Genomic DNA, 25,777 nt, shown 5'->3' with positions numbered 1-25,777 from the left:
TTTCTTTCTTTCTTTCTTTCTTTCTTTCTTTCTTTCTTTCTTTCTTTCTTTCTTTCTTTCTCTTTCCCTCTTTCTCTCTTTCTGCATAACCATCTGTCATTGCTGCTTATTTAAGACACAAACATAAAATGTGTATGCCATATGCAGGTAATAAGACATCTTACAATACCATACTAAAAGACAGAAAAACAGTCCCTACAATGAGGAGGAAATTACTGGAGGAGAAAAAATGACGCTTAAGAATTAATGAATCAAGTCTGTCTTACAGGATTGATCATTTAAGATGAGGTCAATGAATTTATGATACAAATGGCTATATCACTAGAGGTAATAAAACGGAGCAATATCATTCATTTTACATCTAACAAATGACGTGCTCAGAGTAATTACATACTTCTTCTAAAAGCCTACACTGATTAGTTTGCATGTGGTAGGAGAAACATGTATATCTTTCCATTCAATAAAATAACATTTTCTCACTTGTAAAATACATGGCCACCACCTTATTTTTTTAAGTACTTACATTCTATGCAGAACATCATTGTTCTTCACAACAATCTCTAAATCTCTCTGTTCATTTATTCTTTCTGCTTCCTTTTTCCTGCCTCATTTTTTCCCTTCAGCATACAATCAAGAGAAGAGCTAAACTGTTGCAGAGCGTTCGTTAATGTTGTGCGCTGGATTTGGTAGTGCTTATCCATGGGAGCAATTCCCTGCATTTCAATGGGATTAGTCACAAGAGTTAACGTTGTGGGAGCATGTTCAGAGGGCTTGACCCAGCACCCATGGAAAACAATGGAGAGACTCCTGTTTAATGCAGTCAATCGGCTTTGGGTCTGATGCTTAACATTGGCCTCTGCTCACCCTACAGTCAGTGGGAGCCTTGCACCTGACCTCCACAGGAACAGAGGCACAGCTGGGGACTTTGGAAGGAACTTTGGCAGAAATACACAGGAAGAAAATGAATGTGAGGAGGCTGAGTTTCAGACATTTCCTAACAAACATAGGCAAAGCAACCATTATGTACATTTCTACTGAAAAGGAGGCAGGGCTGGTAAGAGTGTGACTGACTAGGAGCATGAACATTCCTCAGATAAAGGGTCAGACCTTGCAAGGTGCTAACAGATGCCCTACACACCTTCATGTCCCTTGGAAAATACTCCAAGGACCTCTCTTGGGCAAGCACACTTGACACCATGAATGCCAGGACACAAACAGTGAATGACAGAAAGATCAGTAAGAAGATAACTCTGTATCTCATTCAGCTGTAATGCAACAACCCTCAAGAAGATTAAATTTACCTAACTGGGGCATGTCCAATGCTAAACAACAGAATGAACATTTCCTTCAGTACATTTAATGTATTTATATTTTAGTGGCGGGTTGCCAGTGTGCTACTTATAAGCTCAATGACTTGATATCATTCATCCGCTTTCCTGTGAAACACACAGCAATCTACACCAGGATACAACTCAGAAGACACTGCATCAGCAGAAACACTACTCGTACCCAATACGGGAACACTGAGGAAGTCAAGACCGAGGGATCTTGTAACGCTCGGATTTCTCTAACACAAAGAAGGCAGAAAGGCTATTCCTGTTGGCATCCGTATCTTTATTTTGGTAGAAATGTCCAAAGCAAAGTCCAGATGTGGCCACGAGGTTGTCCTGTGGACACAACACAAGCATCCTGCTGTGCTTAAAAGGGCCACACTTGGGCTTCAGGCACAGTGTAATTAATATTTTAATTGGCTGTCAAATGCAGGCATAAAGTTCATCCATTAGTGCAGCCCACCACTAACCTCTCAATGATGATCTAGTATCAGACACTATTTCATTAAGAAATACATTTGCTAAAATCTGTTTGTGCGTATTTACATCAGCCTGAGAGAAACCAGGAAAAAGGAATGTGTGAACATCACCACTGAGATGAAAGATGTGTCTTACACATAGTGTTTTGACTAATAGCAGCTCCCTGGTGCTTAGTGAAAGCACAGAAAGGGGTCATTAGGGCAAAGACAGTCCCTTTTCAGCTTCTCCAGAATCAGAGGGTGACTAATGAAGCCCCCTTCTTTACTCATGAGAATGCTGTCATGGGACACCTTGCACAACAGAGGTCTGCATCATATCCTCAGGACAAGGGTTTTATCAAGGATGTCAAAACATGGGATGTAAGATTATCAAAGCCTCACTTTCCAGCATAAAATCCATGTATTCAGCTTTGGAGGGTAGCTTCTACACCCTCTTCCCACTGTGCTACACAACCGCTGACCCTTCACACACACTCAGGTATATGTTCAGGCTTCACAGGTGGCACTGCACATTTCCTATAGCCCACTCTGGCCCTGGCTGCCCTTGCTTTTAGCCCAGACTATCTCTTACGACCTTCCCTTTGGTTTCCGACCCTGCCACCCACCCAGATGTGTGAACTGGGAGGCAGAGGCTCCCACCCTGTCCCAAAAGCTGCAAGGTAAGGAGGCAACCTCCCTCCCCCTGCACACACTCCTGCCTCGCAGCCAAGTGAGAACACAACACGCCAGCCATATGTTTTTCAGCAATGGCTCAGGTTTTTCTGAAGCCTTCCAAACATTGGACACAGCAGCAATCTAGAAATTAGGAAGTGGTTTGAAATGCATATACAGAGGTTTCTTGTAAATAGCCAAATGAGTCACAGCTAGTGCTCTTACACACAGCTCGGTCAGACCCTTTGTGGATCACGCAGTGGCCGATGCAGCACGGACACCAAGCCACCTTGCTACTCGGGGCCCCTGTGCAAAGCTGTGAAGCACTCCCAGCAGGACACTAGGGGAAAACTCAGTGTATCAGAAGGAAAAACCCAGATCTGTGTGTCCTGAAGGACTATGTGCTGAACTATCTTTAAAAGGCAAACAAGTTTGTGAAATCTCTCTCAGCTGTTCTCACCAGGCCCTCCAGCTTGTTGGGCAATGTAGCTGCCCGCTCCCTCCCTCCTTTCCTCCATTTATTCACCACCAAGGCTTCGGATTAGGTCACCTAAAAGGTAATGGTAACAGCTAAACAAATCCTCTCATACATCCCACCTGCAGTGCTAAATCTCTCCCATGACCCTATCACTGCAGCCTACTTGATGACCAAAAATGGAGAATCTTCGGGGCAAGAGCTGTACTTCGAGTGTTAACGCATTCAATACTTGTGAGCTCAGAGAAGCCGTGACACAAGTGGGGCTCTGGGTTGGACTGACTGCAAACATCAACCCGTTCCAAGGCACTGGAGTTCCCTTTTAGCATTTCTTGACTTGGAAAAAGAATGATTATTAAGAATGCAAGGTAGAAACCTTGCCATGCCAGTTGGGAAGGCAAGCAGGTGAAGATCTGCAGGACACAGCTATGTTCCACTCCGATGCACAGGGTCGTAGTGAAGAAGAGGAGGGGAATACATTCCACCCAGAGAAAACAGCAAAGGACGAACTTTGAGAGGTTAGCAATAATCAGCATAATGAAATTGAAATTTATAATTTAAAGGCTTTTTCGCTTATCCTAATGCTTTTGTGCTTTTCTCCCAGCTGAGTTATCACAAAAGGTATTCAGCTGCACTCTGCACCAAGAGAAGGAGCGGGTGCCACTTTGCCAGAAGCCTAACAGCCCGCTGTCTCTCACCAAGGTACCCTGTGTTTTCCCACCCAACCTTTCTGAAAATGTCCACCCTGGATCTGCTTAGGCTTCTTCTCAAGAGGGACTGGGTAGCCCGGGGTACAGATGGTGCCTGAGCAGGGTAAGCAGGGGTCTGTGTGTCCATCACTGCAGCCACCACATGCTAGCCCATGGGGCAGAAGATGTTGGTCCAGGGGTCCCTGGCAGGCATGCAGACTGTTCCTAAACAGCTGGGGATGGCAGTTCACAGCATTTACTTTCAAGATGACTGTGACCAAGTCCTCACCTCAGCTGTCATGACTGGGAATTGATGCTCTTTCACTACCAAATGTCAAATGATACTAGCCACAGGCACAATACAAAGCATGGCTCTGAGCAGTTATCAAGTCTCAATCACCATTTTCAATGTGCTTATTGCAAGATATTCAGCATGTTTATAGTGGCAGGATTTTTCTGCCCAAGATGGCTCATGATAATTTTTTATAATGATTGTTCCATTTGAATGGAGTGATTATTATAATAAAAAATAACACGATTCCAGCTGAAACCTGATGCGAAGGAACCCCGAGGCAGGCTCTAACACACTGTGAATGTGGTTACAATACAGCTCGTAGTAATGCTAGGTGTGAATGAAAACAGATTCTTACAATGTTTGGAGCTTTGTGCAAAAACAGTTGACAAAACATAACGCTGCAGTTGTCTACAACTTAAAACTGTCCTGTGACAAGTTTCTCTCTGTTTAACAGAGACCAAAGCTTGCCTGCTTGCTTTCTTTTTCTTTCCTTGATATAACCCTCCTAAACTTCTTGCATTCCTGAAAATCTTTACCATAGTTTTCCAAGAAGTGAATACTGACTGTATGTCATTTAAATGCAAGACCCACTCCATCTCCATTTTTCATCCTAATTATGCAAAAGTCTAAGCTACGTGAAGCATAAGGAGAAAAGAGAGCTATTTGGTAATTAATGACTAATGATAAATTGATTTCATTTTTTGAATCATTGCAGTTGTCATCTGTGGTATTTAAAACATAGTCTTTTCAAAGCCCTTGCAGTCCTTTGTGTTGGGGGGCTTTTTAATGTTCCCAGCCAAAAACAATGAATGTAAGCTATGCTAATGCCCAGTGGAAATCCAGGTTGGGTCTTGTTTCATCAAAGTGGTTACATATTTGATTTTGTATATAAACAGCTGAGCTCCCTGTTTTCAACTTCAGTCTGAGGCTTTGAAACTACAGGAGGAACTTTGGATCTGAAACCACTGGTGAAGCCCACAATATGGTGGGTGAAACTTCAAGGGAAAATAATGAAGTGTGAGGTGGGACTTGCCTAGAGGGAAGTTCTTCTCCTCAGAAACCTTTCTGGCTGAAATAACACAGAATGGGACAAAACAGCATTTAAACCTTAAAATGAGGTTTTCACTTTTGTACCATGCAAGAGCTGATCACAGGGCACATCTACACTGCTGTTTCAGTACTGTCTAAGGCCACCACTCCAACAGTGACAGAAGTCTTAAATAAAATTAACATAATGCAGAAGATGAAAGGAGGGCGAGAGTGGGAGAGAAGAGACATGGGGGGGTGTTTACACACAGTCAGCGGGACAGACAACCTGTCTCACCGAGACTCATGTTTCAGAAATGTCTGAAGAACATCTAAGCCTCAATGCCCTTTTCAGGGGTAATGCAGGCCCTGAGAAACCTCATCCCACTGTAGCTGATGGGCTTCTGAGCATAACTACATCATGCAAGAGATTGTAGAGCATAGCAAACCCCAGTGCAAGCCAGATGGCTGCCACAGATCTGCAAACAGTAGCCCAATATTTGTATGGTGGTATGCCCACATAAAAAGGGCAAGAGCCAGTTCCTTTTCAGACTTAACCTGGTCTGACAAGGGAGCATTCAACTGTGTCTCTAGCCTCCTTCTTGGTGAGCCTAATTCAAAGGTAGGGATGTGTGGAGTCAGCTGAGTGTCTGCACCATACTCCCCATGGCCCTCAGTCTATGGCTTGACAGACCAAGAGCACAGACATACTTGCTGGTCAGGCAAGCAGTTTCAGGTTTTATGGGCACTGGTCACCTTGAACTCTGACACTTTTTTCCAGGTCAAGAAATCCCACTATGTGCATTCTCAAACTTCACCTGGTCCTGAAATGATCCAGGGAAAAAATGAGCAGCTAGAAGCAAGAACTACCTTAAGTAAGTGAAGCTGGGAGTCTCAGTGAACTACAGCATGTGCCTTTCCACAACAAGAGGCTTTGCTTTATCATCCTTGTTAGCGCCACAGCGAGAGTTTCACTTCTTTCTAAAGATGACATGAATGTATCTCCTCAAACTGTTGCCACTAAAGCCATGCAAAGTATTGTCAGTAAGAAGCATCATAAACATCTTGAGAATAGAACAAGAACTGTCAGGTTTGAATATTCAAGAAGCCAACAGAAAGGAAACAAATCTAGCAACTGGAAAAATACTGGGGCTTAGAAGTACTTCTTCAGTGTCCAGTGCCTGCCATCTCTTTGGGGCAGCAGGGGAAGGTCACACTAGGAAATCCCCCTCCTTCCTCTCCCTCAGAGAGTGGAAAAGTGTTTCTTTTCTCTGGAGGACCCTTACCTCCATGTCCTTGGAGAACTTGACACTTCCACGTGCTCAGCTACAGAAGGCAGCAGAGCAGCTTCTCCATCCCTGGGGTGCCCACGCAGTGAGAACCCAGGCTGAGAACCACGGCCACCCTTCTTCAGGGAACAGACAAGAGGGCCAGCACTGCTGCCATAGCAGGAGCTCCTCGCTGCAGGGTCTAAGGGCTGCAGAGACCCTGCTCCTCCTGAGAACAGGACCAAACACCAACCACAGAAGGTTTCTTCTGCAGAGCAGCTATCAACCAGTGCACTGGGGAAAGAGAGTCTGTATACTCCTTGCTTTTGCTGTCCTCCCTGCATCCAGCCCCAGCAATCAGGAAAAGAAAAGGAAATCAAGAGCACTTAACACTGTAAATGTTTTTATCAAGTTCTTTTGAGAATTGTGGATGCTGTTAAGCACAGGAAAACATAGAGGTAAAATAGGACAGAGGCACTTTACTAGCCTCAAATAATCTCTCACTTACAGAGCGACCAAAATCTCTCCAAATGAGAAATCTTCACCCTTGACAATCTCATGCAAGCCTAGAGATGACTTCAGAAGCTAGACCAAGATTTATATTTCCTAATTAATTCACTTTTTTATTGAGAATCTGAATAAACACTTTCACCCTTTTTTCTTAACAAAACTTTATTCTGTTCATATAGCAAAGTAACTCTATGAGATGGAAAATAACCCATGTGGCTCATCTGTCTAGAATTTATATCTAGCAATATCTCATATGTATTTTTTTCTCCAATATATTTTCTTTTTACTATTCAAGAGAATAAAAAAATAACAATAAAACTCCCTCCGTTATATTTCCAGCAGCTCATAGGTTGGTTGACAGGACTATAAATGTAATAATGAGCTTTGAGGGGCAGGTTAGTGTTTTTTGCTAACACATGATGCTTTTAGCCTAAGGCATTGCTGGAGGCAAATACCACTTTACCTGGACCAAAATCACCACTGAACAGCCAATAAATCACTCAAAATTAAACGTAATATTACTGGGCTTAGAGAACACTACTGTAATCCACATTCGAAATATCATTAGTCCATAGAATAGCAAGTAGGAATGCAATCTGAAATCTTGAGAAATCTCCATTTACCTAGGAAGTGTTCTAAGTCCAGTACTGCCTCTCACCTATGCCATTTTACAGTGGCATAACTCTCACAGATACACGTGTTGTTTCTTCCAATTTATGCTTGTACAAGCAAGAGTCTCTGGGTGCTTTGAAAAATATATATATATTTTCCCCACCTGCCTATGTAGGTCAGGGAACTTCAGCCTTTATTATTACATGTCAACCTTTATCATGCAACAATATTGACAAGCCAGGACCCACTACGCTACGTGCTCTAACATACACATGGCCATCGCATGGACAGCAGCAGAACTGGCTTGGTCTTGCAGTTTACCTGAGGCAGACCCCCCACACTTTTCCTCACTTTTCCCAAACATATAAAATCTTTGAGGAACTGCATCAGCCACTTACTTGGAAAAATAATATTGGAGAAAGACTGATGTGATTGGGGAAAGATTGACTTGACCGTTAGTAAAAACGGGTGAAAAATATCCAAACTTTCCAAGAGAAGTGTTGCTGGGTTTTAGTCTGTAGAACTTTGAAGAGAGTCAAAACTGTTCCAGGTTTGACTGCGTGTGATTCACACTTTGAGAATTGATGGTTTCACCACTGTAATGGTATGCATCACCCCACATCCCAGAATGCATTCAGTTTAAAAGCAGCTCTCTGTCTGGAAACCACATTTGATTAGAACAACCCTGGGCAAGATCCAAAATCTGCTTGGATCAAGGAAAAGTGTGTCACATCAGTTTCAGCCCAGGACCAAGACGCGTCACATCTCTTGCAGATTGGGCATGGACAGAGGAACTCATTTTCCCATTTCCTCTGGAGCTGGGAGCTGGCAAAGACAAAGCCAAGCTAGGGAAAGTGCTTGGCTGTGCACAGAGGAAGCATCCTGTGTCCTCTAGTTTCTCTTGCTGCGAGGTACCGATCCTGGCTCTAACCCAGAGCTTGTTGGTACAGACCCAGCTTCTCCTCCCCCTCCTATTAGCACAAAATCACCAGTGGATAGAGACATATTCTGAACAACTGCAAAACTCACTCTTGGACACTCCCATATAGAGCAGGTAAGACTGAAATAAGGGCTAGGAAAAAGAAGAGATGGGGAATGCAATAGTCTGCACCCTCTCTCAATAGTGAGAAGAAAGGAGAAAGGGAAAAACAAAAAGAAACAAGAAAAAAGGATAAAAAAGAAAAAAAAAGGATAAAAAAGAAAAAAAAAAAGGAAAAAAGAAAAAAGAAAAATAAGAAAAAAAATACACCCTGTCTCTGGTAGGTAGGATTTACCATGACTATTACAGTCCCTAGCTATCTTAAACCACTGTTTTCCAGGATTTTAGCCTTAAAAATAATAAATGAGGAGTTATAAAGGTCTGAAACTGCAGCCTAGAGCCAAACATATGGTGAACTAATGTGTGTGAAAACTTCCTTGTCTTCTTCTGCTAATGCCTCTCTTGTTTTACTAAGAACATTCTTGCCGCGAAGCTCAGCTTCCTCCAACAAGACCCACTGGCAGTAAGGGTGGCAGACAGCAACAAGCTTTAGTTGTGACCAATGCCTGAGGGAGACAGGGCTAGCCCTTCATGATCTTCGGATGATGCTTTTGTCAGGCCTGAAACATTTGTACGTTCTCAAGTGAAGTAAAATGCACTTTCTTCCTTGGTGATTTACACCTACCTTTTTCTAAGTAAGGTATGAATGTGGGGGGAAAAAGCGCCACTAGGTTTTTTCTACTCAAATGAAAAGAGAGAATATGTCTTACTTACCCCTTTGTTTAGAAAGTGTTTAGCACTGGAGCATACCTGACACCCGGCTATTTACATAAATCAAATCTATTCTTAGTAGCCTCAGGATGTTCCTGGGATAATGCCACTGAAGCCAGCGCTGTTTTTTCAATTTGAACCATGTAACTGAGAGTTGAAGTTGGCACAAAGTATTAATTTCTCACCTAGGAGGGTACATTACAGCAGAAGGCATTAGATGTGTTATTCGGTAAAGAACACAATTACAGGGGACATTTTAGTAATGCATTGTGTTACTGTAGATGGCACTCATTCCTTGCCTGTATGTATCCTGCATGCTGTGACTGCATAGGTTTTGTTATGTAAATGCATCACGGCAAACACTTTCATATTTGCAAGATCATGCAGATCACTTTCTCAATGAACGACATGCGCAATGAAGCAGCTATGTGGGAGCTACACACCAGGACAAAAGAAATCAATATATTTAAATCCTCACCCTGCAAGTGTATCGCAAGCAAGGCTCTTAAAAGTGATATGCTTTTTAGACCCCCTCAGAAAGGACTAACTTCGTCTTGCTTTCTCCAGCCCCTTTTATTTCCATAGATATTTCCACAAAACTCCCTGTGACAATAGTTGCCATTTCACAGGGCAGAGCAACACTGGAAATATTCCTCATTGAATTAACTGAGATCGCACTGGCAAATGAAGACCCATAGGCATCACATACAAAGACTCCTAACCGTGTATTTGTTCAATGCAACTGAAATGCATTTTATTCTAAGGGCTTTCCTTTAATAACCACCCTCGGTCAAATGTTTCTCATCCAGTGACTTAGAGCAGTAAAAGAAGGAAGGTTATGTAGGTAAGGTGCTGAGACGGAACTTCACAGATTGGCATTGAGTCATTACCCACAAACACAAAATTCCTGAACAGGCTGGGTCAATGGGATGGGACCAACAGTCTCAAGTTCAACAAGACCAAGTGCTGAGTCCTGCACTTGGGGCACAACAACCTTGTGCAGTGCTACAGACTGGAAGAGTGTCTGGAAAGCTGCCTGGCAGAGAAGGACCTGGGGTTTTTGGTTGACAGACAAGTGAATATAAGCCAGCAATGTGCCAAGGTAGCCAAGAAGGCCGATGGCACCTTGGCCAATATCAGAAACGGCGTGGCCAGCAGGAACAGGGAAGTGATTCTGCCCCTGTACTTGGCATTGGTGAGACCACACCTTGAATACTGTGTTCAGTTTTGGGCCCCTCCCTACAATAAAGACATTGAGGTCCTGGAGTGTGTCCAGAGAAGAGCAGCAAAGCCGGTGAAGGGGCTGGAGAACAAGTCTTATGAAGACGGGCTGAGGGAACTGGGGTTGTTTAGCTTAGAGAAAAGAAGGCTGAGGGGAGACCTTATCACTGTCTACAACTACCTGAAAGGAGGTTGTAGCAAGGTGGGTTTTGGTCTCTTCTCCCAAGTGATACTTGACAGGACAAAAGGAAATAGCCTCAAGCTGCACCAGGGGAGGTTCAGATTAGACATCAGGAAAAACTTATTCACCGAAAGGGTCATTAGGTACTAGAACTGGCTGCCCAGGGAAATGGTTGAGTCATCCCTGGAGGTATTTAAAAGATGGGTATATGAAGCACTCAGGGATATGGTTTAGTAGTGGACAGGTGTAGTTAGACTTGATGACCTCAAAGGTCTTTTCCAACCAAGATTCTATGATTCTTTATTTTCAGTCTGTATCTTTGATCCTTCTTTCAAAATGAGAACAAGCTTTCTCCTTACTTGGCTAGTCTGCTTAGAGCATGAGTTTCTTGAAATGGGAATCAGGTTGGCCTACGTGTGTGTACACCATCTGGTATAATCACACAGTGCGTGCCTCGAACCACTACTGCCACCATTTGAACAGTTACTACAGGGCTATTTTGACTGTGTGGGATCAGCAAATACAAGGGGCTTTGCCCAAGCCCTGACTTTAACGTTTGGTCCCCTGTGGCTAGGTAGAAATGTGTGCACACTCGTACACATCTAGTTATATGAAATAATACAGGGAATAACTTGTTGCAGGATGCAAAATAGCAATGGAGGTAAAGGAAGACAGAATTAAGTACAGAATTAAGTATAGCGTATTTACTAGTAGACATGACTAAAAATATTGATGGTTCTTCACATCTGCCAGGCACATTTATCACCCTGTGGTATAGGAAAGGAGATGATAGGGAAGTGGGGACATGCCAGTTAACCTCAGGCACTTGTCCAGGCACGAGAGATCTGAGGTATGTGCGAGGGTTGAAGTTCCATTATAAGTTCTAAATTATTAAACACTACATGTTTGGAAGCTCATTCCTTCCTATTACTTTTTAAATAATTAATCTGTATTTACATCTATTGAACTTCATGGAGCTATGCACATAACAAATTTGAATCAAGTTGTAGCAGAGAGATTTTTCCTGTCTGACAGCATTACAAATGTTTCTTGTTGTATACAGTAACTTCAGCTATGAAGGATCAGTCAAAAACTAAATCCAAGCTAGATGCTGTACATCACAGGCACATGTATAAGGGGTTTCCTATCAAATTATTCACAAGTAATCAAAACATTAAGAGAAACTGTAAATCCCCAGAGGAAAAAAATGTGCTTCGAACATTTTAGAATAGCAAAAAGAGATTCAAGTTGGAAGAGAGTAAACCGAAAAACTGCATGTATTGTTCCTGTTGAACATACTCATTATGTTCAAGCTAATGCTATCAGTTCCATACAACCCACTGCAAAATTTGATAAAAACCCCAGATTCCTGCAATTGAAAATACTAACCTCAAAGTCTAGAATAATAGATATAACAGAGTAACAGAATGTAGAACAGCAAAAATAGTCTTCACCTACAGTACTTTTCTTCCTACAACACATTATTTCCCTCTATTTACTTCTGGTTCAAGCTGAACAAGCTGTTAAATACCCAGTAGGTTTCACCTAACCTGAACTACAAGTGATACACCAAAGCGAATAACCAACACTGTTCAAACAGTAGAGCACCGAAATGGGCTCTTGAAACCGTAGCTCTGCCCTGGGAAATGAATTTGTAGCAATGGCATCAGGATTACATGTTTATTGTACATGTGATTTCCAGCTCTATTATTAGCTTCTATTTCAAGTAAGCAGATATATATGCATTCACTTATGCACTTCTGGCTAGCATTCCTACAAATTCAGTCCGAAAGTCCAACTAAGTTATTTCCTTTTCAAACAGCATTACTACTAATAGAGATGCTGCTGGCCAAACAGTTCTTTCAATTACAATAAGTGGAGCAAAGCTGTCTTCAAACTGAGATCTCAGTTACACCTGCACAGTTATTCTGGAAGTTAATTAGATTGCACAGGGGTAAATACGGAGTTAATGTGCTCTTCAGAGGCCTCATAATGGCAGAAGACCTATTAGGGAGAGAAGAAAGAAACTAACTTGACTTTCAAATCCCAGGTTGTCTTTGCAAGGAATGGAGCAAAAATATCTGTACCTGTAGGTGAAGCAGTGGTGCGTTAGATCACGGAAAGCCAGTGTCACCTTGCAGGGGAAAGGTTCACTTGAAAAAAATATTGCAATGTTCTTGTTTTGTAATTGTTATTAAAAAATAAAACCAAGGAAACCTAAATCAGGGTCAGGCATTGGATCCAATAATGAGAACTCTCCTGTTTGCTCCTTTGACCCGTGCAGCTCTAATTCAGAGTCCTGAGGACAGAAGCTGCATATTTCTGAAAGGCCGAAGACAAACAGGGCTGCAGAAGAAGGGACCACAAGGTCAGGTTTCAGTGAAAGCCAGGCTTGCATGCCAGGCATGGAGATCAAGGACTGACTAACTCAAAGCACAGGAAGAATCAGGGCTTCAGATGTCAGCTGTTTCAAGGATTACAGGTCCTCCTGTTTCTGGTGTCAAGGTAATAATCAGAGCAGCGGATGCGTGAGGCTCCTTGCAGTGATGGCTGAATGTGCAGTCCTCGATTTGGATTCAGTTTGGGGGATTTTGTTTCCTTTTTTGACAAAGCCAACAGCACCAAGTATTCATATTTCAAGACGGTTTTAAGGATCAAACCTCTTCTTAATAAAAAGACGAGTAAGATTCAAAGCAGAAAATTATATGGGATCTTCACATACAGTAGGTAGAGAGGCAGGATCCTGTGACTTTTTATCAAAGGTAGTTATTTAGAGATTGGTGCTAATGACAGCTTCTTAAAAATGCCCCCCTTCTTCCCTTCCCATAGTCATGTTTTCACATAAATCCTGATTTTGGCATATTACTTTATTGTGGACACATCTTCTGTGTACTGGATGGCTTATGCAAATTAACCAAATGTCCTATAAATTACTCTTGAAATGCCTCGGATAATGAGCTGCTTGCGTGGTGAGCAGTGCATAGTATTCAAAGAAGGACTCTTGACAGGGTGAGAGAGCAGGAGAACATTACAGATATGCCCAGGTTGTACAGGAAGGCGGGATGCTCCACTGGCATCATGCTCCTCACCCTGAAAGACAACACTGTCTGACTAGAATTGAAAGATGCAATGCTGGGGGATACCTAAAAACTTAAAAACCCAGTATTATCTGTCAGTCAGACAATGCATCCCTAGCTGCTGAAGCTCAATCCTGCAGATTACCTTAAGAGACTTGGCCCACATATTTAAATTGGTTGCAAACTGGATTTTCTTCCCTGCATAATTTGGATTTTCACTGAAGGCTTTTTGACCTACGTTATGTATGTGAATGGTATTGTATTCAGTGCTTTTCTTGGAGATGTGCATCTGCCTACCAACAGTCATACCTCACTTGTGTTCCTCACCTTGGATGGAAAATGCTTCAAAACTACACTCTTGGCTTTATTTTAAAAACAAATGTTTTATGCCAGTTGCCATTTTCTTATGAAGTGTAGGTTTAAGAGCAAGCTTTATGTACAAAAGGGCTGGTTTTCTACTCATGACTCAGGCAATGCTGTCTGAGGTGCATGAGGTAAATGATAATAAATCAGAAGAAAAATCAAAGATATACCACTTGCTTTCGGTGTGTGCTTAATTGGCATTCCACCTCTAATAATTACATCCATATTGAATTTGTGGGGGGGCATCTTCATTCGCAACATCACAATAATTCAATAGCATTAGCATTGAAAAGCAGGTATGTGAGGGAGAAAGTGCTATTAACATTAGTTGGCAACAATGACAGCCTTAAAGATGCCTTTACCTTGCATTCCTTTATTTCATTATAGTCACAGAACTAAAGTGGGGAGGCGAAGGAGAGGATGGACATGAGGAATGAAAACTGGAGATGCATTTTACAAACGGGACAATTCCCCTGCCTTGGATAGTTCTTTGTTTGCTATTCATAGATAGCACAGGAAGCTCCTTGAAGCACAAAAGACTGCTATGCAAACAGTAATAAAGCTGACTTTCTGCTATCAATGTTGTCAGGACACGGCGAGCAGCTCGGCCAGCTGCTTGAAGCATACACTGTGTAGTGACCATGGCTATTCTGATTCAGTCATGTTTTATCCCAGCTGACAAACGTATAGACAAAAGGTATGAGATAAAGGGAAAGCAAGCAGAAGGAATTCATTGTTGCAATTCCACATGAGCTTCAGAAGGGCAATTATGCCCATTTTATGCGTGGGGAGTAGAGAAAAAGAGAGATAAAGTGACTTGCCCAGGGTCATGGGGAATATCCATAACAGAGCTGAGAAGTGAACAGACGTCTTATTAAGACCTGGTCTAATACCAGGTATTGAGGCAACTTTCTTCCTAAGAAAATCAGGGCTTGTGTTCAGAGCCACAAACCACCCACCTTGGTTATACTAAAAAATCAAGCTGTGAACAGCAACAGGTTTTTAGAGGGCAAGAATCACATTTAGTAACATCTGGGCATCACAACATTTAGGGAACGGGACTTTCTATAGCTAACAGCACCAAGGAGCCAAAGACTACAGGAACATTGAAAGCAAGTGGGGACACAAAAATATGTGATGTAACTTATGACGGATCTGGGAAAAGAAGATAGTGAAATTGAGAGAAAGGAAAGACAGTAATGGAGGAAGAGAGATCATGAGATGGAGAAGAGACACCTAAGGAAAAAGTTGCAAGGAGCAGAAAACCAAAAACAATGGACAAAGATAATTTAAAATGGAAGAATAACAGATACGCTTAGGTGAAAACAGCTCAGCTGGAGTGCCTCAGGGATGATCCCTGCCTCACTGCAGCTTTCAACAAACACGCACCAGCTTGCGTGAATTCTGGATGGAGGAGCAGGATCATGCTGGGGACAGCCACAAGACGAGCAGCCCAAGGAGACAGGCTCCTGGCACAGAGGTACAAAGGCAGGTGAGGAGCAGCAGCCATGCCCCGCAGTGCTCTACTCTCTCCCTCCTCTGCATCTGCAGTGAGGATAACGTTAGCAGCAGCTGTTTCAATAATGTTTTAAACCTTCCTGCCCTCCTTTTCAGAGCTCCAATATGTAGATTCAAATCCCTGGACATTCACAAGCAATTATTTTCTAATGATGCTAGAAGCAAAGCTTCCAGTCCTATAGCTTCAAAAAACCCTGCCCAGCCGCACTCTGCTGTTGACCTTTTCAAGACCTAAATATATACGAGATACCTAAATACGATAATTGGCCAAGTATAATGCTGGTGTGAGCCAGAGGCTTTTTACCAGAGGTGACACAAGACCCCTCTAAGCAGGAAAGAAACTGCTGGAACTCCATCCTTGCTGGTTTGCCCCCTGCATTCAAAAGCTTCTCTGTTGCTCGCTCCTCTCCTGATTTTCTGTGATTTTATTCATGGGCATCCCAGTGTTAGGTTTCACAGTGGATGTTCTTAGCTGTACAAATTGTGCTAAGTGAGCTTACCAGAATGGCAATATTGTGCAGGAGACGGTACTTTTGCAAGGGCAGCCCCAAATTCCTCTTTTCGATTGTTGCATGAGAACAGCCCACCACGCTGTATAAAATATAAATGTTTTGTGGCCTTGCAGATAAGCTAGATAGACAGCCAATCCATCATCATGACTGCACATCACCACCTCGGTGAAAGGATAAGGAGTGAAGCTGATGGCTTCTGCACAACAAACAAACAAGCAAGCACAGAGACAGTGTTTGTTCATTTCAATGTGCAAAGCTGACTTGTTTAAATATGAATATGTTGCTTATAGCCAAATTTTAGTGACAGCAGCCCTGTGGCATCTATCACTGTTTGCACTTTTGCTAAAAATACTCACATTGTCTCTTGATTTTTTTAGATGCCACATCTGTAGGTAGTTTTCACTTCTCCCACCCCATCTCTACCCATTACCGTTTCCTCCACCCTCCAGGGTATATCATGCTCAGGAAAACACTAAAGGTTCACATGGGGTCAGAAAAACCTGAAATCACCTCCCTGTCCTGACCAAAAGTCTGTGCCCTGTTCTCTCTCCTTTCCTCACTCTCTCTGTTTATTGGCAGTGGTGCCAGGCACAGCTTCAAAGTGCCCCCAGCGCCTGCACTGAAGAGTAGGTTGTCTAGAAGGGAGAAAACACTCAGGAGACTGTGGAGCGGTTTCTCTCAGACCAGGTCGTGATACTTGCTGCTTCTCCATTTACAGAATAGCGAGCAACTTTCTCTTCTCCCCCCTGCCAGCCTACAGCACATTACTGATACGCATTAGAATCAAAGCACCAGTTGGAGTAACTAACAGATCTTTTCCATTTCTGGCTTTTCACTGTATATATACTCAGATGAAGCACTTGTCTCAAATTCAGAGTGACCCGCTCTGAGTCAGGCTCCTCCCAGAGCTCAAATAGGCACTGTGTTTACAGCCATGAAAAGGAGCAAATCCCACCCAGAAATCAAGCCGCAGTGAAAAAACACACTATGTGAAATCTAAACACTTCTGACGCCCTCTGAATGCTGCAGTCCAGGCAGATCTTTTAAGACAGAGCTATGCAGAGCTCCTGGAGGATCAACAAGGTCCAGACTATTCTGATTTACCATATTTGCAGTTTTCTGACCCTCTTGGCTCAGGGAGGTCCCCATGCCTGCAGCAGTTCATATCTCTGGCATGGGCACCTGCATTCATCCGGATGGATTCTGGTGCAGTGCCAGGGCTTTGCACATCAGGGATGCAGTACCTCCACGGCACTCCTGTTGTGGCACTGCACTGTGGTATCAATATGCTGCCACTCTGATATTCAAAAAGTGACTCTGAAAATAAGAGGCTCCCCAGGCCACACAGCATTTTGCTAGCTCACCACCTAGGAACAGACAGACAGCACAGACCATGAACTGCAGCACCTACCAGTTCATGAAAATTCAAAAACATTTCCACTTCTGTTTGCAATGTACCTGCACTAGTGACAATCCTCAGTACTTTATAGACAAGCTATTTACTCCACTGTGTTAATGAGCTTTGCTTTCAGCTGTTTTTTCTAACAGCACAGGGGGGAAACTGGGCCAAATTCAGCTACATGATGACTCCTCCCAGCACTCACACTGACTCAGTTGAACTGGAGGCAAACAGTGGTGGGATTATAGTGAACTTAATGGAGGCAAGCACAGCCTGCCTTCCAAGTATTGCAAGGTACAACAGCTCACCCAAGCAGCTTGCTGTGGTCTGCTCAGTCCCCGTCTCCCTGTTAGGTGCTGAGTTGGTCACAGAGGGACAGCAGCCCAGGGACACCGAAGGGACACATCTTACCAGGAAGGAAGTAGAAAGAAAAGCTCTCTGTTCCTGGAGAGAAAGAAGCCACCACTTCTGTCACTGCTGCTGAATGGTGACTTAGCGCAGCTGAGAGGTCTTTGAGGAAGGATTTTGATAACCAATGTGGAGAAATATCTTCATTTATATGGTGTTGTGTCAGCAGTCAGGCCCTCTGGTTATTTCCTGTCACCGATTGCAGTGATCTTCAGCTAATCTGGTGTGAACTTTGGACAGCTTGCACTCATCCAGACTTCGTCCATGCCCTGCTCCTGGGGAGACTTTTAGCCGTAGTTTGTGGCTGGAGGAAGAGACTTAAAGCTGGACTGCTGGACTGTGTAAGCACATCAGCTCTAACCCCTCATTAAATCAGCGCAGCATGGTGCCTAAGAAGGATGACAGCACAGAGCCCTATGGCAATGCACCAAGCACACCTGCTGGGGAGAAAAGCACAGCCTTTTGCAATCTCTCAGAAAGGAAGATACAGGATATACGTAAGATAAGATCAGAGACACTTCCCAGGCCCTGCACTATGCCTGTGCGTGTGAGGGTGTGTGTGCACTGGCCAAGGATGCTGTTCCTCCCCAGGCACATGCTCTGGCAGGGGTACCACAAGCTGCAGGTGCACGAACACTTGGGACTCTCATCTGCAGGCTTTTCTCATGCCTTTCCATGTTACACTTTAAATGTAAATACTGAAAGAGCTGGTGGTTTACATGAGATACAGTCACAGATACTTATTAATACAAAGTGAACAATAACTGAGTAGAGAAGCACTTGCCATTTCTCTCTACTGAGTCAGTCTCTTAGCTCTTTTAGTTTCCAGCATCCTTTAGCCCTTCTGTCTTGGTGCCAGGCCAGCTATAACACAACACACCAGCACCATGTCCTACCGCTGTCTTCTGGCATTACATAAACCTACATTTGGGCCTGATTCTCACCCATTTTGAGGCTCCTTTGCACCACTCTGCCAACAGAAACGGGCCGCAGGAGTACACTACATGCACACTACCTTTTGAAACTTCTTTTTGTTGCCAAAGTAATGTAAGAGCATCCCCATTTCAAGCCAGAATCTGGCCCTTTGCTTAATGTGTTTAACAAATGAAGCTGCTGTTTGCATCTCAAGACAGAGACAGAGTTGGTAACCAAGTGAGCACCAAGTGCTTCTTCCCTTGGCAGTTGGGAATCCACATTGTTAGAAAGTGGAAATGTATTGTGTGTATCAGCTTCCTAACCACAAAAAAAGTCTCTCAGAAAATTACTATTTCCCCATCTTAACTAAGGAGACATTAATTTCAGTGGCACGTGCAGCAATGTTCATTCAGGACAGGCCACAGGTGGTCAATTATTCCTCTGCCTGTCTAGAAGCATGTTTATTCCTCATAATAAAAAGTATTAGTATAGCACAGAGTTTATTGCTCAATTAAGAAAGTGACATGCAAAGAGTTACAGCCTCTTGTGGAAAATACATTTAGAAACTAATTTTTGCAGCTGAATGAAATACCACCTTCCTCCCCATCAGACACACAAAACCTACACAACTTAAGAGCCAACTGGCAGGTATTTTAGGACGAATATTTAACTAGCCTGTACAACCAAATATTGTATTGTATATTAAAGGTCTGGACTTCAATTGTGTTCCTTTCTCTGTTTAAAACATTTTCAATTGATCATTCAGGCACTGATCAAAAAGAAAAATAAGCAAAGGACTGAATGTTAGTCCCGAGCATAAACAAAGCTGTGCCTTGAGCAGAATTTGAGAACATTGTGCACATGCACACTTTGATCACTGCTCTGCTTGATTCAGTTACTAAATGCATTGCCCGGGCAGTCACATGGCTTTTCAATACCTAAAGTAAACCTCGGAACCTGTTTTCTCTTATTGTGTCAGATAATAATTCATAATAAATGAACTTCTCTGCAAATACCAAGGGTGCTGTTGTTAGCTATTTGGAGTATAACACAACATTAAATAACAGATATTGCTTTGCACTTCTAACATTTTAATCTCAATCTCAAACTGCATGCAAATGAAATTAAATAACAGCATCCTCATTTCAAAGCTGGAGACCAGACATCTAAACACAAAGTCAGCAGATACCTAACTTCAAGCATAGAAGCAGTCCCTCTGCCTGAACTGAATCGCTCTACGTGCAAGCTTAGACATATGCAGAAATACACAGTTCAGCTGATAACTGTAGCTATCAAAAATGTAGGTGTTATATGGAAAAAATGAAAATGTGTGGTGTCATATCTACTTGATAAACAGATATAGGCACAGCTAAACATGGTTTAACCAATCCTACATTAGCACCTAACTATTTTGAGTAAATCACTCTCTAGAAGTGCTTGCCTTCCGCAATTAACTATCAACGGGACCTAGAAAGAGAGTCCAGCCCAGATGTCAAATAATAAGATGTTACAGTTAGGCACATGAACTGAACTATGTCCTAAAACAAAGAGTGCCGTGAAAGTGGGAAGAAATGTGGCACAAGTGAAAAGAAGACTGAAACATCTACTGCCTCATTGTGAGTGCAACTGAGAGCATTGGACCACCTGAATCCCACAGGAGTGAGGGGTATCAGTCACAGGGAGACATGCATGGTCCGTAAAAATTGAGAAGTAACCTCTGGCATGATGAAGGCTTCACTGAAATTGTTAATGCTATTTTGGTGCAAGGTGTACAGCACAGAAATAATTCAGATTATTATAAGCAAAATGGACCCTGCTTGTAGAGAACAGCTGTGCTCAAGAAATTGCTGCATGTTAATCTGCATGTACACCCAGCTGAAAGACCTCAGTCTGAAAGAAAAGCATTAACAGGAAAGCATGTAGGGACACTTCTTCCCGGAGAGGGAGACAACACCACATCAAAATCACACTGTGTAAGACAACATTTATAGAAATGTTGACAGATATCATCCCCCATTTGACTTACGGAGCCATCAAAAGCTCACTTCCACAGAGCATTTTTGGACCCTTTAGTTGACTAAATCACCAATTTAGAATCTGTCAGACTTTGTTATACAGACTAAGAGTCCTTCCTTGGTTTCATTTGTCATGCATTAATATGAGAGCATCGGTGATTGTATCCTCTCAAACAACCGAAGCCTTTCTGCCATTACATAGTAAATTTTGTTCTTTTTAACATTTGGAAAAAAACCTCAGCACAACAGCAACACGGCTTAGTTGCTATGCAAAGACTTAGAGCCACCACTGCATAGGGATCAGTTCCAGAGTTTGGTTTGATTCAGACCCAGCCAGGCAAATTATGCCTGGATGTGATCTGAAAAGGTTTTCCTGCTTGCCTGTTTCTCTCATCTGCAGGTGAAGGGCGGGCTTACTCCAGACCCTACGCAACCCCAATGCACCTTCCAGCTTGATGCCTGGTGCAGTTAAAATAATCAGTACCAAAAGGCAGATTTATTACAAATACTGGTAGGGATCTTTTTTCTCTCTCATTGACTAGATGTGACTCAAAAAGTTAATGGTAATTGCTCTCATCTTCATTTAGCAATGAGAGAGAGAGAGAAATGGGAGCAATTTGCAGATCTGAGAACAGGTCATTACAGGTGTGTTATATTAGTGTATTCATGAGCCCCCTGGGACAGCCATGCTGCGATATCCAATAACTTTCTTAATGTGTAATTACACACCATTGGACTATAATTGATTAATTGAAAAGAGAATGTAGGCAGATGCTAGGCCAAGGCTGCTGCTGCTCATTAAATGAGTATGTCCTTGCTTCTTTTTAATAAGTTAAGTGAACTACTCAAAAGCAATTAAGTGAGAACTGAAATTCATTAGATTTTAAGTAATTATTGGTATTAACTTCTACAATAAAATGCAGGATTTATATTTTGGGGTTTTTTTTCCCATCCCAAAAGCAACATAATACACGTCACAACTGAGACCTAAAAACGGTGTCTGCTACAGACAGCAGCAAGATATGCACTCCTTGCAGACAGATTTTCTTCAGTGATAACTGTGTGACATTAATCTGCCTCCTTGGGATGTCATTCCTGGAAGCTCTCCACAGTCCTACAGATTCCCAAAGAGAGGAGGCCACACACTCAATATTCCAGAGCAACTCCAAGCCTCCCTGCAGTCCAGCTGAATGGTGGTCAGTCTCTTTTCAACCCTCCTCCCCATAGGCTGGATCTTAACTCTGAGAAATAAATGAGCACGGGCTCCTAATTTTCAAAATCTTGCCATCTTACCACTATACGTTGGCTCTTAAAAAAGACCAATGCCTTCAACCTCTCTTCCATTTTAAAGGGGAGGTCAATGCACGCAGCAAGATGTGGCATAAACCAGCTGCACTGTAAGACATGCTGGTCTACACAGGCATCTCTTCAGACCTGAAAAAACCCATTCTCACTAACACTCTGCAAGAGTGAGAGCCAGGGTAGAGGTGCAGAAGGACCAGAGCACCAGGGGACCAAAGCTAGTTGTCTGGCCTGACAATGCTGCTCCAAGTACGGCTGTGGCAAGGTGCAGAGCAAGAGATGGATCCTTCCAGGTAGTTGCCAGGGTGCCCCTCTTGATACTTTCCCCGGGCCCTACTGAATCACCTGCATCTCCTGCACAGATCCCAAGAGGAAAATATTTATAGCTCTGGGTGATGACTTTGGAAATTTTATTTCCAATTTATGTGGAAGGAAATCAGATGAATTTTATTTCACCGCACTTCACTTCCTTTGGAACAAGGCATATCTTTATTCTTTAATGTTCCATAAAAACTGTCTGAATTTTATTTAAATGGGTTATGAATGCCAGTTTCATAAAGCAAAGCCACGATTCCCAACTGATTTTCTTTCCAAGGGATACAAACCTGCTTTTTTTTTTTTCCCCCCCCGGTTTTATAGAGGTTTGATGGCTAAAAATGTTTCTCAGGCATTTTTTGCTTAAAATTTATTAAAACTGTTCTTAAAAAGTAGCCTGCTAAAAATGCAGTTTCAGCTAACAGTTTCTGAACTTTTTACTTGTTTAAATTCCCCATCAATAAAAAGATTAGTATTTTTTAAAAATCATTTTTGGAAAAGCAATTTTCCCATGAGAACATGTTTAATATGAAAATTATAACTTCAGTAAACACATCAAATTAGGAAAGCAAGAGTTAAAAATAGAGTATTACAATGCAGCATTGCAGTGAGGAGAATTTAACGTTGGAGAAATTATTCAGAGGTCACCAGTAATTGCACATTTATTAATAAAAATCTTAATGCTTGTTCTGGGGAGGAAGATGACAGAATTGGAGCTGTAATGAGATTTTAATTATTTTCCTTTTTAACAAATGCATTTTGCTTCTCTTTTGAAATAATAATAACAGTGATGTTAAAAACTAGAAAACATGCCTCCTTCTGAGGAAAGGCAGGCTTGTGTTCACAAAGTGTCAACTGTCACATCCTAAAATAATGCTCATGTATTGGTATGAAAGCAAATGCTAAACTAGAGACACCAGGGTGAACTTGCTTGCTATTTCTAGCATACCCAAGGCAAGTGCTGTAGGAAAGGGGATATGACTTGCTCTCGGCTCTGAGAGGCCCAACACCCATTGTCGGTAGTCGTGGTCATTCCTAGATCTGCCCCATTCCCATTGCTCATCTTCCCAAGCTGCCTAACCCTCTTGCTGCCACACCTTTTTTTTCATCTCTTCTGCTGAATTGTCTGCCCTAATTAGGTTCACTGGACCAAAAAGGTGGAGATTATGCAGACCTACCAGGTATACCAATCTGCTTGTGCAGGAAGCCACATCCCTGGCCACGAGGGATCTTCGCTGCTTTTATCCCCATCTCTTTCTCTTCCTTTCCCCTGCTCCCCCTGTTCCTAGGGATTTTATAGCTTGTGTTTACGTATCACTGGGAACTGGCAGAGACTTGCCCTCCTTGCTGCTCTCCAGAGTTATTGGTGCTCCCCTGCCACCTCTTTATTGCTGTAGGTCATGGTCACTCACTAACCCCGAGTATAAAAGGAGTGAGGTTTGGGTTTTAGTTGCAGTAGAGATGCTATCTTGGACTTGCTGTAACAGGGTTGTGTTTTCAGTAAGCTCCTACAGCTAGTCTCTGATTGCAGCCTTCAGCTTAAATATTATTAACAAAGATCATGTTTGCTATACTTAAAATTAGCTGTTAGATGGCCTACAGCAATTTTTCATCAGAGAGAGGGAAGATGTCTCAAAGCAGACATTTACCTTTCCTTATCTACAGAATACAGGGTGCCATTCGGAGCCCACTTAAAGTTAACGAGAGGGATCTTATTGATTTCACCAGGCTTTGGATCAGAGGTTGTGGGGTCCTAAACACAGTGCGAGTCAAGAAAAAAGAAGCACATCTCTTTAGCAGGATTGTGGTACAGAATAGAGGAAGGGGAAAAGAAGGCCTGAAGGACCAAGGAAATCTCACAAGACCCCCAGGAAGGCGTGCTGCAGCTGCAGGAATAGGACCCAAACCTCCCAGGTCCAGCCCATACTGCTGTAATGCGAACAACAGCCTTCACTTCTGTTACGGAGTAGAAAAACATTTAATTAAAAAGCAGAGCAAGAAGGACACAGCCCATGCACTGGGTAAGACTGTGAACACATTTGTTCTAAAACATTAAATAGATATGTGTAGACAGGCAAAGAGCCTATCATTTCCTGGGGACAGCATATTGCAGGGCTGCTGGCAGGCTGCAGCTCTGTATTTGGTCTGGCATTATCCTGGCGAGATGCCTATCAGGGTGCAGCTGCTGAGGCAGCCAGTGCCCTGTGGGTGCCGACATCAGCACCCACCTTGCAGGCAGGCAGCAGGCAGGGAGGGTCAGCCAGGGCCAGGTGCTGGGGTTCTCCTCTCCCCTGAGAGGCTGCAAATCTGACTGTTACCTAAGCACTGCACTTTTTCAGTGTGTTTGCCCAGTGCCCGTGGACTTCCAACAGTCTTTAGGAGTGTGCATCAGGTGAATACCACACACCCTTCATTGAGCCTGGCAACAATTAAGTACCAAAAAAAACTACAATAATTTTTCCTGGTTTGTTGCCCTTGCTTAAAAAGAAACAGAATAAAATTTTTTGGTGGGGTTTTAGGGAAATTCTTTTTTTAAATATTCTGCTATAAATCATGAACAATTTATTTTTTGAAAATGAAGTATTACAGGCGATTAGTCTACAATATGACCTAAGCCTCACTGCTATTTCAGTCTTAAGAAAGCTTGAATTTCATGTGGCCAAGATTACTGAGGTTTTAAGAACACCAGCATCAATTCACTGCTACAATTGCTTTGCTCAATATTTTTGTTCCAGTGCTGTAACTACCATTCTGACAGCTTTCTGTGCCTGATCCAAAGTCCCTGAAACCAACAGCAGGCTCTCCGTTGGCTCTTGTGGGTTTTGCATGACCATTTGCCCAAATCACTGCATACACTACAGTGCAGCTGATGGAGCAGTATCAGTTGCTCTCAGACTGTGGTGGCAAACTGAGCAAGAAACTGATGAAGTCCATCAGTAAACTACCAAAAGATAGTACCAGTAAATGCCAAGCAATGCTGCAACAGCGATAGGCAATGCTATGGATGTTTAGACTCTTGGCAGGCTTGGGTACCAGTAGCCCTATGACCTGGAGTTCTGCAGGGTGTCACAGCTCTTGCCTCCCTCTCCCCTGTGCAGCAGTTTCACTCCAGTTTTCTGGATGTAACCTCTGTGCATTCCAAACCCTGGACCAGGATGAAGGAAGTGCTCTCCCTCTCCTTCTATCAGTTTGTACCTAACAGTGAAAGAAAATCCAGGGAGAGCTGCAAGTGAAAGAGCCTTTGCTTTCTCTCTCTTCTCTGCTAAGAATAAGGAGCCAGCATGGGAGACAAAAAGGGTGGAGAGGCAAGAGAGGGAATGAGCAAAGCTATCTCCCCCTAATCAAGCCCTCCTTTGAGGGCACTGTGATTATAAATGGACCGAGAGCTATTTTCTTTCAATACTGAAACACCAACAGGGAGAAGTTTTGATTGATGCTGGGGGACAGAAAACAAGCCAGGTACCT

The 25,777-nt window shown here is 42.8% G+C and overlaps 1 protein-coding gene and 1 long non-coding RNA gene across 4 annotated transcripts in view; one reads left to right on the top strand and one right to left on the bottom strand.

Moving 5' to 3' along the window:
* SOBP (sine oculis binding protein homolog) overlaps nt 1-25,777 on the bottom strand; it is a 122,709-nt gene that overhangs the window by 23,564 nt on the left and 73,368 nt on the right. The gene's annotated exons all lie outside the window — the stretch shown is intronic.
* On the top strand, nt 3,002-6,966 carry LOC128851639 (uncharacterized). The gene is made up of 3 exons (XR_008449005.1): nt 3,002-3,454; nt 3,541-3,749; nt 5,728-6,966. It is a non-coding gene; the product is annotated as an uncharacterized LOC128851639 (long non-coding RNA).

The sequence above is a fragment of the Cuculus canorus genome, chromosome 3 (genome assembly GCF_017976375.1).
Source record: "Cuculus canorus isolate bCucCan1 chromosome 3, bCucCan1.pri, whole genome shotgun sequence".
NCBI lineage: Eukaryota > Metazoa > Chordata > Aves > Cuculiformes > Cuculidae > Cuculus > Cuculus canorus.
The sequence above is the reverse complement of the archived record's forward strand: the minus strand, read 5'-3'. Positions and strand labels throughout refer to the sequence as shown.